Below are 17,380 nucleotides of genomic sequence, written 5' to 3' on the forward strand. Positions count from 1 at the left end.
TGACCGTTCTGCCTGTCCTGACCCTGAGCCTGCCTGCCATCCTGTACTTGCTTGACTCTGATCTGGTTTACGATCCTCTGACTGCCCTCGACCTGCCTTTTGCCTGCCCCTTAGTGATAATAAATATTCCTCCACCTCCTACGTCTGCATCTGATTCATATCCTGAGTCGTGATAATAAAGCATGTGAAATGACTTCAAATATTATTTAAATCCAGGTCGACAAGGGAGTAAGGACGCACACACGTACATTGTACAGTTAAATGTTACTCCCGAACACTTTTCTCTAGTGATGCCATCATTTATTGCCCAATTAGATAGCGTAGAAATGTATGAAATGAGCCTTGAATGGCAATTTGGTAAGAGCATTAAATAGCAATGCGGGAAGGCCCCCAGAACCATTGGCAGACCCAGAACCATTGTCTGATGTTGCTCCCCCACATTTTAAATGCACGTTTTGTGGGAGTGCTAATTTAAGACCTTTTAGATCACAATGAAAAAGGTTACATGATCAGCCCTTTCAAGCTGAAGGGAGTAAAACAGAATGGGGCGTTCTGTCTTTTCATTCTAAAGTACATGTAAAATGAATGTTATGTTTCAATTCCCTCTCTAATCTCCAGATGTCAAAGAGCTAAAAGAGCTGATAGAAGTCATTATAAACCCATGAGTGTTCCAGTAACTCACACGTTGTCTTTGCCCATAAGGCGCTATCCCCTCTATTATTTCCGTCTTTAAGCTTGTAACTGTAAGTCAGCAATAAACCGAAAGAAGTGTGTAAAACTGGACATTTTTTCACACAAAAAACAAATCGGGTACTTTCGTTGTCTTGTCCCTTGCGTCCGGGCTCAGAAATCAATTTCAATCTCCATAAAATGTGGGTGTGTTTAGCGGTAAACCGATTAGTGTTTGATGTTTCAGTATCTGGCCTTAGACCAATATACATCCCCTCTAGATTTAAAAAAAAAGTGTGTGTGTGTGTGTGTGTGTGTGTGTGCGTGCGTGCGTGCGTGCGTGCGTGCGTGCGTGCGTGCGTGCGTGTGTGTGTGTGTGTGTTTGTGTGTGTGTGTGTGAGTGTGAAGCACCGTGAGGATACAGTCTTTGGAGATTCGCTAACTCATGTGTTCCAGATTATTGTGTTACTGACACTATTTAAAGTCGTTGTAGGCCATAAACAGATTTAAGTTACCAATTTCTCACAGATCCCAAATTATTTTGACAAGGAGTCTTCAATGTGTCCACACTACATGATTAAAAAAAAAAGTTTATTTCAAAAGACCAGCCTGCTACCAAAGAATAAAGAATAAATCAAGAATAAGAATCAGAATAAAGAATAAATCAGAATAAATCAAGTCAAGATACAAGGATTCCACATACAGCATGAACATTTTGTCGGGCATTTCTGGAACACGTATCAGGAACAATGAAATATCAAACAATTTATACAAATGTCAGAAGACTGTGGACACAACACTCACACCATCAATAAATGACACAAAGTAAGACATCGCCCTGGATAATTCAGTCAGCTTTGATAACTTTAACCAGTCTGTTAATCTTTTATCTTCAACTCCTTGGCCTTCTGGTTGTCAAAATAGCTTTCTGTATATACCAGCTCTTCCCCTTAGGAAGTGCTTTGGACTCTCATCTGAAAAAGTGTGTGTATATACAGTATGAGACTCTGAGCACACAACCAGGTCAGAAAGACTGTTCCGGTGTTCTGGAGCCAGGCGGGTAATTGTCCGGAGGATGACATCCTTCTTCTTCGTGCTTCAGTGAGTTTTGCCTGCCTACGCTTCTCCCGCAGCTGTACAGGTCATCTGAAAACCCTTGCACGGTGCATGGGACCCTTCGTTTCCATCCGTTTCCTCGCAGTCTGCACAGGTCACTTTAATGGATGCGGGCGGCCCTTGACACTACGAGGTTTTAATGTGTTTAGATTGCCTTCGTGAAGATGAGAGGTGAGAGTCCCTCATTCTACTAAGATCCATCTGCGGTCGTGGGAAAACATTACCTGAACCTTCTTGGTGAGATGGTGATAACGCAGTCATAAGCATGTCATAACGGAGTTATAAGCGGTTATACACTCTTACAAAAAAGGGTTATAAAAGGGTTCTTTGGCAGTCCCCATAGGAGAATCCTTTTTGTTTTTCGGCAGGACCCTTTTGGGCTCCATGTAGAACCCTCTGTGGAAAGGGTTCTACATGGAACCCCGGGAAGGTTTATACCTGGAACCAAAGGGTTCTGCTATGGGGACAATCCGAAGAGCCCTTTTAGGTTCTAGATAGCACATTTTTTTTGTAAGAGTGTACATACAATATCAATCCTTGACTTACTTCTTCCAGGTAGAAGTTGCCATTTGTTACAGATCTAGAATCGGCTGACACACCCCAAATCCAAACCTTCCAAGGGCAACTTCACCTTACTCCCCACTGGGTCAGACAGCAAAGGACGAAAGCATGTCGGAGCAAGAACAGAGCACTTAAAAGTACCAGGGAGCACAGAAGTTAGAGGTAGAGTTTTTTAGTTTTTTGAAAATCCTGATAAAAAATATATCATATAACACAACCATCTAAAAGCCTTAATAATTTAAAGTTTCATTACCTGAATTTGCAACATGTATCAGTCATTTTGTTACAAGACATGGCCAAAGATAGTGGGGCTCCTTTTAATGTTTTTATTTTGTAGCAAATCAGCAATTGAATTTGGTTTATCAAGTTCTGATGTTTTAAAATGTATCAAATAATCTGAGCTTGAATAAAAATGAATGCACTTCAAAGACCCGGAAGCAATGAAAAACGTTTTTGGGTGGTCGATAGAACCATAAATAAGATATTTTGAGATTACAGTACAGTCGCTGTTAAAGGAGACGTCATGAATGCCCAGAAATGGCATTGTACTGTAATTAAACAGTTGATTACACTGCAGTATAAATAGCTGGGGACTGCGTCCAAGATGCCTGACCGTTGTTTTCAACATAATTTACTCACGCTCACATACACCGATTCATGGACCGTCTATATCTGGGTGGCATCCGGTTTACACGGCCCAAATTCACATTTACACTAGCATTCAGTGCGCACAGGCAGCAGGGCAAGCAGCGACGACGTAATCAAGTCATCCAAAAACATGGCAGCCATTAGATTCATATAAAATTGAAATATCTTTCGGCCGTGGGTGATGAAAAAGAAATCGGCCTCAGCAACGATTCTTTCAATGATTCAATGGATGTTTTATGTACAAAGGTGATGAATAAAGTTTCTTATTAAGAGTTTTCAAATATGATTTCTCTATGTTGCCATCTATGGAAATTGTCTTTCTGGGACGGGCGTCAGTTAAACTCAAGTACAGAAGCAAGGCTGTAGGAGCAGTTGAAACCATGGTTATGGATTGGAAGTTTTTTTAAATGTATGTCTCACCAGTGGGTTTTGAGGGTTTATGAATGATTGATAGCTTCCTTGTGAATTGAATGCTTTATAGTGCAAATTATAGTGCATTTTTAACGTGACACCACATTCTCATGATCTCATAGTCGTAGGCTATAGTCAAAGTGTTAATGTCTTACAAAGATGTACATAGAAGTACAAATACATATGACTTGACAATAATAAATACATTTAATTGTTAATGCTTAAACTTTTACTGTGTTCTCCCTCATAAGGTAGTATTTTCCCCCTGAACACTCAATCCAAAATGGCCGCCAATTCTGTCACCAAGGTCCGGAGAATTATCCGGCACCTTGCCGTCACCCCTGCCCCCCTCCCAGACTATCGCCTAATCCACTAAATTCTTTCCTCAGCTCACCTCTCCTAACCCACCACATAATAATTACTCATTTCTACCCACCCCTCTTATGCAATGTATATTGAATTAAAGCCCGTCTTCAAGCCTCTCCCTCCCACTCCCTCGACCCTAAAGACCATCCTTTAGGAGCCTGCTGAGTCATTGATTGGATTGTGAAGGGGTCTCAGAGCAAATTAGACTATACCAACCCGCTATAAAATGGCCGACCACGTGACAGGACATCCTCTCAGCTTAATCTCCATTGGAGCGTAGCTAATGGGATGTGTGCATTGATTTTGCTGTGTCGTGGTCGTTGCCTCAATACTTTACAGTGATGATTGTATCAGCACTGATCAAACATGAATATTTCAGATATTATGGCAATCACTTCCATTTCAGAAGCCAATAGCGCCAATTTGACCAGGATGGATGGAGAACTTGCATTTTTGTTTTAGCCATGCACGGTATTGTCAATAGGGGCAGAGTAATGGAAGGTTCAGTCAGATGGATGACATCAATACTAACATAACTACTTTTTAAAGAGATACTTGCTGTCAAGGAATTGAACACACACTATAATACACCATAAAAAGGAATTGAGGGGCCCCTCCATTCCAAATTAATAGCATGTTGACCTTGAACCCTTTTGATTGGTAAAAAAGGTCAGTTCACAGTTCATATTTTGCCCATGGTATAAAACTACTATTCCCAGACCAAAAATTATTAACTATGAACTAATCAGGAACTATACATAATCAAAGTACTGTAGGCATTATCTATTCCTATTAATTAATACTGTAACCATTATGTAAAGACCATCTCAGACTGTTAAGGAAATTGTGGAGAACGGTGTCTATATTAGGAGGCATATCAGAGTCAACTCCTGCTGAGAATGAAATAATTTATGCTGAGACTGAGGCGTTCATAATATGGAAACCGTAGTGGAGGATTCTCACACATTGTCCTGCTGACAGTCAGCTAGGCCCTATAGGAGGTTAAAGCCCTTTGGGCCAGCTGGTTAACTCTATCAGTTCACCAGCCCTCTAACACAAATGGGCCTCCAGGGAACCTCAATGTCAGCCAGAGGTCGCAGGCCATTTGTCACAACTTCCGCCGAAGTCGGTTCCTCTCCTTGTTCGGGTGGCGCTCGGTGTCGCCGGTCTTCTAGCCATCTTCGATCCACTTTTCATTTTCCTTTTGTTTTGTCTTGTCTTCCCACACACCTGGTCTCAATTCCCTCATTAAATGTTGTGTATTTACCCTCTGTTCCCCCCATGTCTTTGTGCGGAATTGTTTATTGTAAGTGCATGTGCACGTTTTCTCTGGTGCGCGGGCTTTGTACACATTTGTTTGTTGTTCTGGTTTCCGGTGCTTTTATGAATAAAACTGCTCCGTTGATTACCCAGTTTTGCTCTCCTGCGCCTGTCTTCACTGCCGCCAGTTACGCACTCCCTTACACCATTATCTATCATTGTTCAATACTACTGTATATAAAGTAGTATTTCCTTCCACATTTTGTGCCACATTTCTGCTGTCGCCATCCTTATCTGATTCCAGGAACCAGCAGGTATGTTCAACCTTTCAATCTCTGAAATGATGCTACAGTATGCAGAGTAGCCCACTGTGTTACTGTAAATACAGATCTTGGAGATTAGATTATCCCACCCCCGATCTAACCTCAACCATTAGAAGATTTAGGAAATATCTGATCCTATGGCAGTTGTGGGGAGGGGTAACCTACCTAACTAATCCACACCACTGTTTTCCTCGTAAGTGTCAATTGTTGCACAACACTACCTGAATAACTTGTTGGGAAAAAGAAACCTCTGCATGTTTCTCTCCCCTAAGCATGTTACAATTTCTATTCCTTATTCAAACTAAGCAAATGCTTACCATAGAGTTGGTTTTGTAAATTGCAAGGTGGTAGACCGCCCCAAAACACACACACACACACACACACACACACACACACACACACACACACACACACACACACACACACACACACACACACACACAGTCACACAGTCACACACACAGACACACACACACACACACCAACCAACCAAGCGCTGAGTCCCTGGGAGACCCCCTCTGATGTTTTTTAGGAACGTCTCCATCCTCCCAGCATGCAACAGTGCCCGGAGCAAGAGCTTCAAAGGCTCAGCAACGTGTGAAACAATATATCTCATGTCTCACACGTCCTCCTGTGCCATTCTTATCCTGTGTGTGTGTGTGCATTCAAAATCCTGCGTCATCGCTTGTAGGATCGCTTGTGTGTTTCGACACAGCGATCTGTCAGTCACATTGGCAACTGTACACTGTCTATCGTGGGTGGGAGCAATCATCCTGTTCAAATTCTGTACATGTCTCTCGTATTAAGAACCAAAGTAGTCTTGATGGCACCAGTTTTGACAGACATGCTGAGTAAATACAGCTTCAGCTGGGTTATCTCCCAGGAGCACCGATTACAAACGGTAGAGTAGGGCAAGGTTGCATTCCAAATAGGTTTAGAGTATATAAGCCCTGGTCAAAAGTAGTGCACTGAAATGTTAATAGGTGGCATTTGGGACAATAACCCAAGGGCTCCACTTGTCATGTTGTCTTCATAAAACATTCATAGCACGTCCACAGGGAAACCCTTAAAGGAGTGAACAAAAAATGTATAATAAATTGCATGGGGTGAGAATTAATTACAGTGAGCACACAAGACTGTTGGACTCTGTGTTGGTGTTAACATTTTGTGCTAATTAGCATCCCTGGTGTATTGGTACATCTGTCTTGTAGTGTGACAGCGAAAGGGGCTTTTTTATTGATTCGGGGCACCAGAACAGCAGTCAAAGAGTGACCAATACTGTCTTCATATTTCAGAGCTTAATAGCCATGACATTAAACGTACAGTCCTTCATTTATTTTTCAGTCAAATGGCAGCCATGCCATCACTTGTTTTGGTAGAGGCTGGAGAAATATAACCACTCTCCAATTCATAGGACTGTTAGTCCATGAGATCAAAATGTTAGTTTTAAACATGTTTTTATGCTTTAGGGGAGAGTGGGGTAAGTTGAGCCATTTTTCACATTAAGCATTAATCCTTCAAAGGAAATATGGTATTTGTTCTGACAAAGATATCTACATATATTTCAGGATGTTGTGTATTCATGGTAATAATCAATTTTGAAAATATAGCTTGTCCAAAAAAAGTTATCTTACCACTGCTATGGGGTAAGTTGACCCACAGGACATGGTAAGTTAAGCAGAGAAAAATGTTTGTACTGAATGAAATATAGCCCACTACTTTTTTTAAACCATGTCAATCTTTATTTACCAAAGACAATTAAACACAATCACCATTGCTTTTTTTGTGTTTGAATCAATTTAATTAAGCACCTTTTAAAACAGGCTTAACCACAACCAACCATTTTTTTAAAATACTTTTAACATAGGCCCTGTTGTTACCTCATATCCCAGTGATAATGCTTTGTATTACGCCTGGGAAGAAAACGCTTCAATTTGCCATTGGTTCAACCATTGCCACAAGGATGCACTATCATGCTAGGTTTAGGACCTCATATTGAAGCTCATAGAGACTCTTGGGCTCTCTAACTTTCTTACCACTTTTTTTCCATGTGGATTCTTCCTTCAAAAACTCCATGAAATGATGACCTCTTCCGAAATATTTGGTCAAATTATACATTTTCTGTATGGTTTCCAAGAAACAAGGGTGGCTCAACTTACCCCTTTGGCTCAACTTACCCCACTCTCCCCTACAAATAACGGAGAAAAACAACCTTCGATTTTTGGGTTATGATAGGGTAAGACAGTCGTACTTAGCTCATCCCGGATTTATAAGTGATGGTCTTCCAAAATCAGCAGACTGTATCCTTATTGAAATACTATTAGAATTAATTAAATATAGCAGATTGTACATTTAACACATTCCCTCTGGCACTCGGATTGGGCAGCTGTTTTTGTTTATGCACCCATCCAGCATCTTGCAGAAAGCCAAAGGCCTGGGGCCTCATTTCTAACTGTTGCATACAGTAAATTTAACACTAAATCAGATCTGTCATTAAAACGGTGTGTGCGTGAACGAGCATCATATCTCCTCCGCCTGAACACCCATGGTGACAATGGTGACAATAACGCCCTTATTTGCTGTATACTTTGAAAGTAGTGGAAATAGGCCAAGACAGTATCTAAAGGAAATACACTACATTACCAAATGTATGTGGACACCTGCTCGTCGCACATCTTATTCCAAAATCATGGGCATTAAAATGGAGTTGGTCCCCTCTTTTCTGCTATAACAGCCTCCAGTCTTCTGGGAAGGCATTCCACTAGATGTTGGAACAATGGCTCTGGGGACTTGCTTCCATTCAGCCACAAGAGCATTAGTGAGGTCGGGCGATTAGGCCTGGCTCGCAGTCGGCGTTCCAATTCATCCCGAAGGTGTTCGATGTGGTTGTGGTCAGGGCTCTGTCCAGGCCAGTAAAGTTCTTCCACACCGATCTCGACAAACCATTTCTGTATGGACCTCGCTTTGTGTACGGGGGCATTGTTATGCTGAAACAGTAAAGGGCCTTTTCAAAACTGTTGCCACAATTTTGGAAACACAGAATCATCTAGAATATCATTGTATGCTGTAGCGTTAAGATTTCCATTCACTGGAACTAAGGGGCCTAACCCGAACCATGAAAAACAGCCCCATACCATTATTCCATTCAGCAATAGGGGAGTGATTGCTTCCTACAAGATACACAAAATGTGTACTTTTGTAGAAATCTTTGAAAAGCTAGTCAAATAAAGAGTTTTTTTTGTCTTAAGGGGCCAGTGTTGTATTTTGAAACAGGCTTGAATAAGCTAAGTAGCCAATAGGCAGAGGGTAACATAATTTGTCTGATTCTCTCTTATGTTGGTATGAGAATAATAATTCTGCACAGAATTTTCACAACATTCAAGTTTGTGCTCAGCAGAACTGAAATGCTTTCGGAAAAGCTGACCACGACTCCATTTTGTTGCTCCCTGCCTACAGACAGAAACTAAAAGGTCAGGTCTGTTCAACACTGGTCCGACCAATCTGATTCCACGCTTCAAGACTGCTTCGGTCACGTGGACTGGGATATGTTCCGCATTGCTTCCAACAACAACATTGACGAATACGCTGATTCGGTGAGCGAGTTCATTAGAAAGTGCATTGACGATGTCATTCCCATAGCAACGATTAAAACCTTCTCAAACCAGAAACTGTGGATTGGTGGCAGCATTCGCGTGAAACTGAAAGCACTAACCACTGCTTTTATCCAGGGAAAGGTGACCGGAAACATGACCGAATACAAACAGTGTAGCTATTCTCTCCGCAAGGCAAAACAAGCTAAGCGTCAGTATAGAAACAAAGTAGAGTCACAATTCAAAGGCTCAGGTATGTGAGAGGTATGTGGCAGGGTCTACAGTCAATCACGGACTACAAAAAGAAAACCAGCCCTGTCACGGACCAGGACGTCTTGCTCCCAGGCAGACTAAATAACTTTTTTGCACCCGACGTGAGTAAAACATTTAAACGTGTTAACCCTCGCAAGGCTGCAGGCCCAGACGGCATCCCCAGCCGCGTCCCCAGAGCATGTGCAGACCAGCTGGCTGGGGTGTTTACGGACATATTCAATCAATCCTTATCCCAGTCTGCTGTCCCCACATGCTTCAAGAGAGCCACCATTGTTCCTGTTCCCAAGAAAGCTAAGTTAACTGAGCTAAACGACTATCGCCCCATAGCACTCACTTCCGTCATCATGAAGTGCTTTGAGAGACTAGTCAAGGACCATATCACCTCCACCCTACCTGACACCCTAGACCCACTCCAATTTGCTTACCGCCCCAATAGGTCCACAACAACGCAATCGCAACCACACTGCACACTGCCCTAACCTATCTAGACAAGAGGAATACCTATGTGAGAATGCTGTTCATCGACTACAGCTCAGCATTTAACCGCCTGGGTACTGGACTTCCTGACTGGGGCCCCACAAGGGTGCGTTCTGAGCCCTCTCCTGTACTCCCTGTTCATCCACGACTGCGTGGCCATGCACGCCTCCAACTCAATCATCAAGTTTGCAGACGACACTACAGTGGTAGGCTTGATTACCAACAACGACGAGACGGCCTACAGGGAGGAGGTGAGGGCCCTCGGAGTGTGGTGTCAGGAAAATAACCTCACACTCAACATCAACAAAACAAAGGAGATGATCATGGACTTCAGGAAACAGCAGAGAGAGCACCCCCCAATCCAAACCAACGGGACAGTAGTGGAGAGGGTAGTAAGTTTTAAGTTCCTCTGCGTACACATCACGGACAAACTGAATTGGTCCACCCAAACAGACAGCGTTGTGAAGAAGGCGCAGCAGCGCCTCTTCAACCTCAGGAGGCTGAAGAAATTCGGCTTGTCACCAAAAGCACTCACAAACTTTTACAGATGCACAATCGAGAGCATCCTGTCGGGCTGTATCACCGCCTGGTATGGCAACTGCTCCACCCACAACCAGAAGCCTCTCCAGAGGGTAGTGAGGTCTGCACAACGCATCACCAGGGGCAAACTACCTGCCCTCCAGGACACCTACACCATCTGATGTCACAGGAAGGCCATAAAGATCATCAAGGACAACAACCACCCGAGCCACTGCCTGCTCACCCCGCTATCATCCAGAAGGCGAGGTCAGTACAGGTGCATCAAAGCAGGGACCGAGAGACTGAAAAACAGCTTCTATCTCAAGGCCATCAGACTGTTAAACAGCCACCACTAACATTGAGTGGCTGCTGCCAACATGCTGACTCAACTCCAGCCACTTTAATAATGGAAATTGATGTAAAAAATGTAAACAATGCCACTTTTATGTTTACATACCCTACATTTACTCATCTCATATGTATATACTGTACTCGATACCATCTACTGCATCTTGCCTATGCCGTTCTGAACCATCTGTCATGTATTGTCATATTATGTCTTGTTCCTGTTCTTTCTCTTCACTCCGTCTCCCTCTGCTGGTCGTATTAGGTTACCTTCTCTTCCTCTCCTTCCCCCAGCTGCTCCTCATCTTCTCTAACTACCTCGTTCACCCTTTTCCCACCTGTTCCCTTTTTTCCCTCTGATTAGGTCTCTATTTCTCTCTCTGTTCCTGCTTCTGTCTTTGTCAGATTCTCGTTTGAGTTTCTCATGCCAGAACCAAATTATCGTCTCGTTTGCTTCACCCTTGTCCTGTCGGAATCTGCCTGTTCATCTGATGCTACGTGTGATCAGGTACCTCTGTCCTCTACGACCCGCGCCTACCCAGAGAGACCAGCAGTCTGTCGCCGCTAACCCAGCTATTCTCCTCTGCTGCTAGAAGGGGAACTATTCTGTGATTATCAGAAGGACTTTATGTTTCATTTGTCGCCCTCTCTGCGGGTTGTTTATTTTGCCATCATATACATTACAAGAGGATCTATGTCTTACCTGTGTTTTGACATTAAAGGACTCTGTTTTTGTTAAACCGCTTTTGGGTCCTCACTCACGTGCATAACACCATCACTCATTTATATATCTTTATGGACATATTCTTTATGCCTTTGCACTTGTGTGTATAAGGTAGTTGTTGTGGAATTGTTAAGTTAGATTACTCGTTGGTTATTACTGCATTATCGTAACTAGAAGCACAAGCATTTCGCTACACTCGCATTAACATCTGCTAACCATGTGTATGTGACAAATTAAATTTGATTTGATTTTTGGCATGTACAGTGCCTTGCGAAAGTATTCGGCCCCCTTGAACTTTGCGACCTTTTGCCACATTTCAGGCTTCAAACATAAAGATATAAAACTGTATTTTTTTGTGAAGAATCAACAACAAGTGGGACACAATCATGAAGTGGAACGACATTTATTGGATATTTCAAACTTTTTTAACATATCAAAAACTGAAAAATTGGGCGTGCAAAATTATTCAGCCCCCTTAAGTTAATACTTTGTAGCGCCACCTTTTACTGCGATTACAGCTGTAAGTCGCTTGGGGTATGTCTCTATCAGTTTTGCACATCGAGAGACTGACATTTTTTCCCATTCCTCCTTGCAAAACAGCTCGAGCTCAGTGAGGTTGGATGGAGAGCATTTGTGAACGGCAGTTTTCAGTTCTTTCCACAGATTCTCGATTGGATTCAGGTCTGGACTTTGACTTGGCCATTTTAACACCTGGATATGTTTATTTGTGAACCATTCCATTGTAGATTTTGCTTTATGTTTTGGATCATTGTCTTGTTGGAAGACAAATCTCCGTCCCAGTCTCAGGTCTTTTGCAGACTCCATCAGGTTTTCTTCCAGAATGGTCCTGTATTTGGCTCCATCCATCTTCCCATCAATTTTAACCATCTTCCCTGTCCCTGCTGAAGAAAAGCAGGCCCAAACCATGATGCTGCCACCACCATGTTTGACAGTGGGGATGGTGTGTTCAGTGTGATGCTTTTACGCCAAACATAACGTTTTGCATTGTTTTTTGGTTTCATCTGACCAGAGCACCTTCTTCCACATGTTTGGTGTGTCTCCCAGGTGGCTTGTGGCAAACTTTAAACAACACTTTTTATGGATATCTTTAAGAAATGGCTTTCTTCTTGCCACTCTTCCATAAAGGCCAGATTTGTGCAATATACAACTGATTGTTGTCCTATGGACAGAGTCTCCCACCTCAGCTGTAGATCTCTGCAGTTCATCCAGAGTGATCATGGGCCTCTTGGCTGCATCTCTGATCAGTCTTCTCCTTGTATGAGCTGAAAGTTTAGAGGGACGGCCAGGTCTTGGTAGATTTGCAGTGGTCTGATACTCCTTCACAACAGTATCTCGGACCTGCTTGGTGTGTTCCTTGTTCTTCATGATGCTCTCTGCGCTTTTAACGGACCTCTGAGACTATCACAGTGCAGGTGCATTTATACGGAGACTTGATTACACACACGTGGATTGTATTTATCATCATTAGTCATTTAGGTCAACATTGGATCATTCAGAGATCCTCACTGAACTTCTGGAGAGAGTTTTCTGCACTGAAAGTAAAGGGGCTGAATAATTTTGCACGCCCAATTTTTCAGTTTTTGATATGTTAAAAAAGTTTGAAATATCCAATAAATGTCGTTCCACTTCATGATTGTGTCCCACTTGTTGTTGATTCTTCACAAGAAAATACAGTTTTATATCTTTATGTTTGAAGCCTGAAATGTGGCAAAAGGTCGCAAAGTTCAAGGGGGCCGAATACTTTCGCAAGGCACTGTATGCAAAGAAGGCCTATCTATCTATGTTGTAACTTCAATCAGCAAAGCACAACTGCTGGACAATTCTGCCATCTTTTGGTAGACCATGAGAATTCAATTCAATTCAAGCCGCCCTAGTTGTGTTCAGGAACTGTCTTATTCACAGCTACTGCAGGTATGTAAACATGCACATGCACACACGCATACACTACCTGTGAAGGGAGTCTACCTGAGGATAAATTTGACTTGCAATACTTTATGACGCAAGTCCCTATTGATAATACTTCAGCGAGAGAGAGAGAGCATACAGCATGATATAATAAATAAATACCTTAAAAGCTGAGTGATGGGCCTGGAGAAATGTAACCATTCTCAAATTCGTGGACAGAGCTATGGATGCAACTAAGGATTCTAGCTTTAACTTCACACAACACAACTTGTGGTAACCTGGCTGTGAATTTACTTTATTATATATTAATTAAATGTGCTCTTAATCAAGCTAAAATCTTAATCATACATTGAGATAAATATAGGAATTACACAAACGTATGAATTACACCCAAAAAATGCACACATAGTTGCATTCGGAAAGTATTCAGACCCCTTGACTTTTTCCACATTTTGTTACGTTACAGCCTTATTCTCAAATGGATTCAATAATGTTTTTCCCTCATCAAACTCCACACACCTGCAAAAACAGTTTTTTTTTAATTGTTGCAAATTTATTTTAAAAAACAGAAACACATTTACATAAGTATTAAGATCCTTTACTCTGTACTTTGTTGAAGCACCTTTGGCAGCGATTACAGCCTTGAGTCTTCTTGGGTTGACGCTACAAGCTTGGCACACCTATATTTGGGGAGTTTCTCCCATTGTTCTCTGCAGATCCTCTCAGGCTCTGTCAGGTTGGATGGGGAGCGTCACTGCACAGCTATTTTCAGGACTCTCCAGAGATGTTATATCGGGTTCAAGTCCGGGCTCAAGGATATTCAGAGACTTGTCCCGAAGACACTCTTGCATTGTCTTGGCTGTGTGCTTAGGGTCGTTGTCCTGTTGGAAGATGAACCTTCGCCCCAGTCTGAGGTCCTGAACGCTCTGGAGCAGGTTTTCATCAAGGATCTCTCTGTACCTTGCTCCGTTCATCTTTGCCTCGATCCTGACTAGTCTCCCAGTTCCTGCCAATGAAAAACATCCCCACAGTAAGAGTTCAAGCTTGGTTTCATCAGACCAGTGAATCTTGTTTCTGATGGTTTGAGAGTCTTTAGGTGCCTTTTGGCAAACTCCAAGCAGCTTGTCATGTGCCTTTCCCTGAGGAGTGGATTCCCTCTGGCCACTCTACCATAAAGGCCTGATTGGTGGAGTGCTGCAGAGATGGTTGTCCTTCTGGAAGGTTCTTCCATATCCACAGAGGAACTCTGGAGCTCTGTCAAAGTGACCATTAGGGTCTTGATCACCCCCCTGACCAAGGCCCTTCTTCCCCGATTGCTCAGTTTGGCCGGACGGCCAGCTCTAGGAAGAGTCTTGGTGGTTTCAAACTTCTTCCGTTTAAGAATTATGGAGGCCCCTGTGTTCTTGGGGACCTTTAATGCTGCAGACATTTTTTGGTACCCTTCCACATGTCTGTGCCTAGACACAATCCTGTCTCTGAGCTCTACGGACAATTCCTTCGACCTCATGGCTTGGTTTTTGCTCTGACATGCACTGTCGACTGTGGGACCTTATATAGACAGGTGTGGGCCTTTCCAAATCATGTCCAATTAATTATATTGACCACAGGTGGACTCCAATGAAGTTGTAGAAACATCTCAAGGATGATCAATGGAAACAGGATGCACCTGAGCTCAATTTCGAGTCTCATGGCAAAGGGTCTGAATACTTGTGTAAATGCAATATCATTTTTTAAAATGTTTATAAATTAGCATTTCTATAATATTGGGTTATTGTGGGTAGATTGATGAGGGGAAAAAACTATGTAATCAGTTTTTGAATAAGGCTTTATGGTAACAGAATTTGGAAAAGGGGTCTGAATACTTTCCGAATGCACTGGATATTATTTATTTATTTATTTATGGGCCTGTTTTGCATGTTATTTTGGCATTAATACGTGTCACATATCAGTTTGCAAACAATGTCAAAAATATATATAATATTGAGTTCATAAAGCCGCATACAAAGATGGTCTCATTTTTGCTTTCTTGAGTAAGGCACCTACAAAATGCAGGTGTTTCAGCATAGCTCTGGGCTTTCTGTGGTGGTGGGGCAGCCAGCGAAAATTATGGCGCATAGGGGTTGGTTATTTCGCTAGTTGCACCATGATTGGCTCAGTGTTCTGTCACAAGCCCCTTGGGTGCTGCCGTAGAGTTACATTAGAAGTGCCCATCCAAGAAGGCTCAAGGTCATTGGCCACAGATAAAATTATGTCAAACCCCATTATATCATTAGTAGCTTTAATTGGACTGATCATTTCAACGTCATACTTTCAACATTTTAGCTAGCAAGCTAGCAGTCATCACCATGAATCAAGTCGACAATCTACTTGCAAATATTTTTCAAGCCTTGTCATATGAAGAGAAAATATGAAGAGAAAGTATAGATAAATCCTATCGGTACTCATTGGCCATTGGACATAAACATTACACAGCAAGTTAGAAATAGCAAATTCAACAATGAGTGGTTTGGAAGAGATCATTGGCAGTAAGCCTGTTATTCAGTGGAATGGATTTGTGGTCCAAGTCTGGGTTTAATGGTCTCTTTTCCAAGTTTAAAAGGATAAACATTCAACATTGGCCATGCTGTCAATCCAGCATGACTTCTGCCACTTTCAAAACAACTGGAAACTTGCAACTGGGAAATGTCAGACTTCAGTGAGTTCAAGACTGGGAACTCTGAAAGAAAAACTAGCTCCGACTGGGAAAATACGTTTTGAACGATCATTCAACTCGGTTTTCCAAGTTGGGAACTCAGGCCTCTTTCTAGAGCTAACGTCATGATTCGAGCTTGTTTTTTACGAGTTCCCAGTTGTCTTGAAAGCACCATAAATGCAGAGAATGACAGACTTTGATAACAAAGTTTGATGACAACACTTGCCCACAAGAAGGACCGCCGCACCACCTTCCTGTTCAAGTGAGTACACCACAACAAGGTGAGTCCAAAAATGTCTTGTATGCTGCTGTATGTATGATGTAATATGCCAGGGAGATACGTATACTGTAGCCAAGAAAGTAATACTACGTGTTTGTTGTGTAGTAAGCTGTTAGTAGCCCATGTGCCTCACCCTAATAATTTGGTCCCCTTTCCCCTCATAATTTAGTCTTATTTTCTGACTTGGTGGTGCACATGTAGCCTATAGCCTGTTTTAGAGAAATATCATCATCGAATATTGTAAGACCTTTCATTGTCTACGGTTCTGACTTCGTGTACTGTACAGGGAGAATACATCCGTCCTAGCTCACTCAGTAATGTCTTAATCAAAATGACGGATTACCTCTTATCCGCTTGTCATCCCCTTGTGCCATAGTTTGTACATCTCAATTGTCAGTAGAAACCACATTTGTTTAAGCAAGTCAGCTATATCAGCTATATATATATTTTTTTAAAGGCAGTAAATGAGGCTGAATGAACTGTTTCGCTGTCAGACAAGACTCCGCTAACAGCCAGGTGTAACAGTGGTAAGGTGTTGGGAGTGCTGTTGGGACTCTGCTGTTAGGACACCTTTAAGTAGGCCCTAACTGTTTGTCACCGTCATAGTCCAATTAATGTATTGATTAGTGTTGTGTAGTGGCTTTGCTAGCATGCATGCACCACCAAGATTGACATGCTAAAATCTCCACTGTCTACAATCCAGCATACAGCATCACACACTACTTCTTAGCCATATATGTTTTGTGTCTTGCTGGAGCGAACTGACATCCAATGTCTTCAATGGGAGAAACAGGTAGGCCTACTATTTACCTCTTAAGTGATAACATTTCAAGTTACATTAAATCTCACAAAACACAGTTTTGGAAAATACCCACTTTATGCCGAATGTTATCCTACTTACACATTTTAATCAATTTTGTCACTAGAATGTATGTTTATTACTACTATCGATGCCATTTCAAATAGATAAAGAGTTGTGGGGGTTCAGTTTCTCTTTAATATTAAGTTGTAAAATTCTGAACGTCCCCTTTATCTGGGACTTAGTAAAACAATCTGTAAAAGCTGCTATCTTTCCTATTTATATTTCGTACATTTCTTCAATTCATGTTTCATGCTCATCCAATTGCTGATCTAATTACAATTGTCGGTTGTCTTACCATGTCTCCAAACTGGTTCATTCCCAGGGTGAAGATGTGCTTT

This window comes from Oncorhynchus mykiss, chromosome 13 (genome assembly GCF_013265735.2).
Source record: "Oncorhynchus mykiss isolate Arlee chromosome 13, USDA_OmykA_1.1, whole genome shotgun sequence".
Lineage (NCBI taxonomy): Eukaryota > Metazoa > Chordata > Actinopteri > Salmoniformes > Salmonidae > Oncorhynchus > Oncorhynchus mykiss.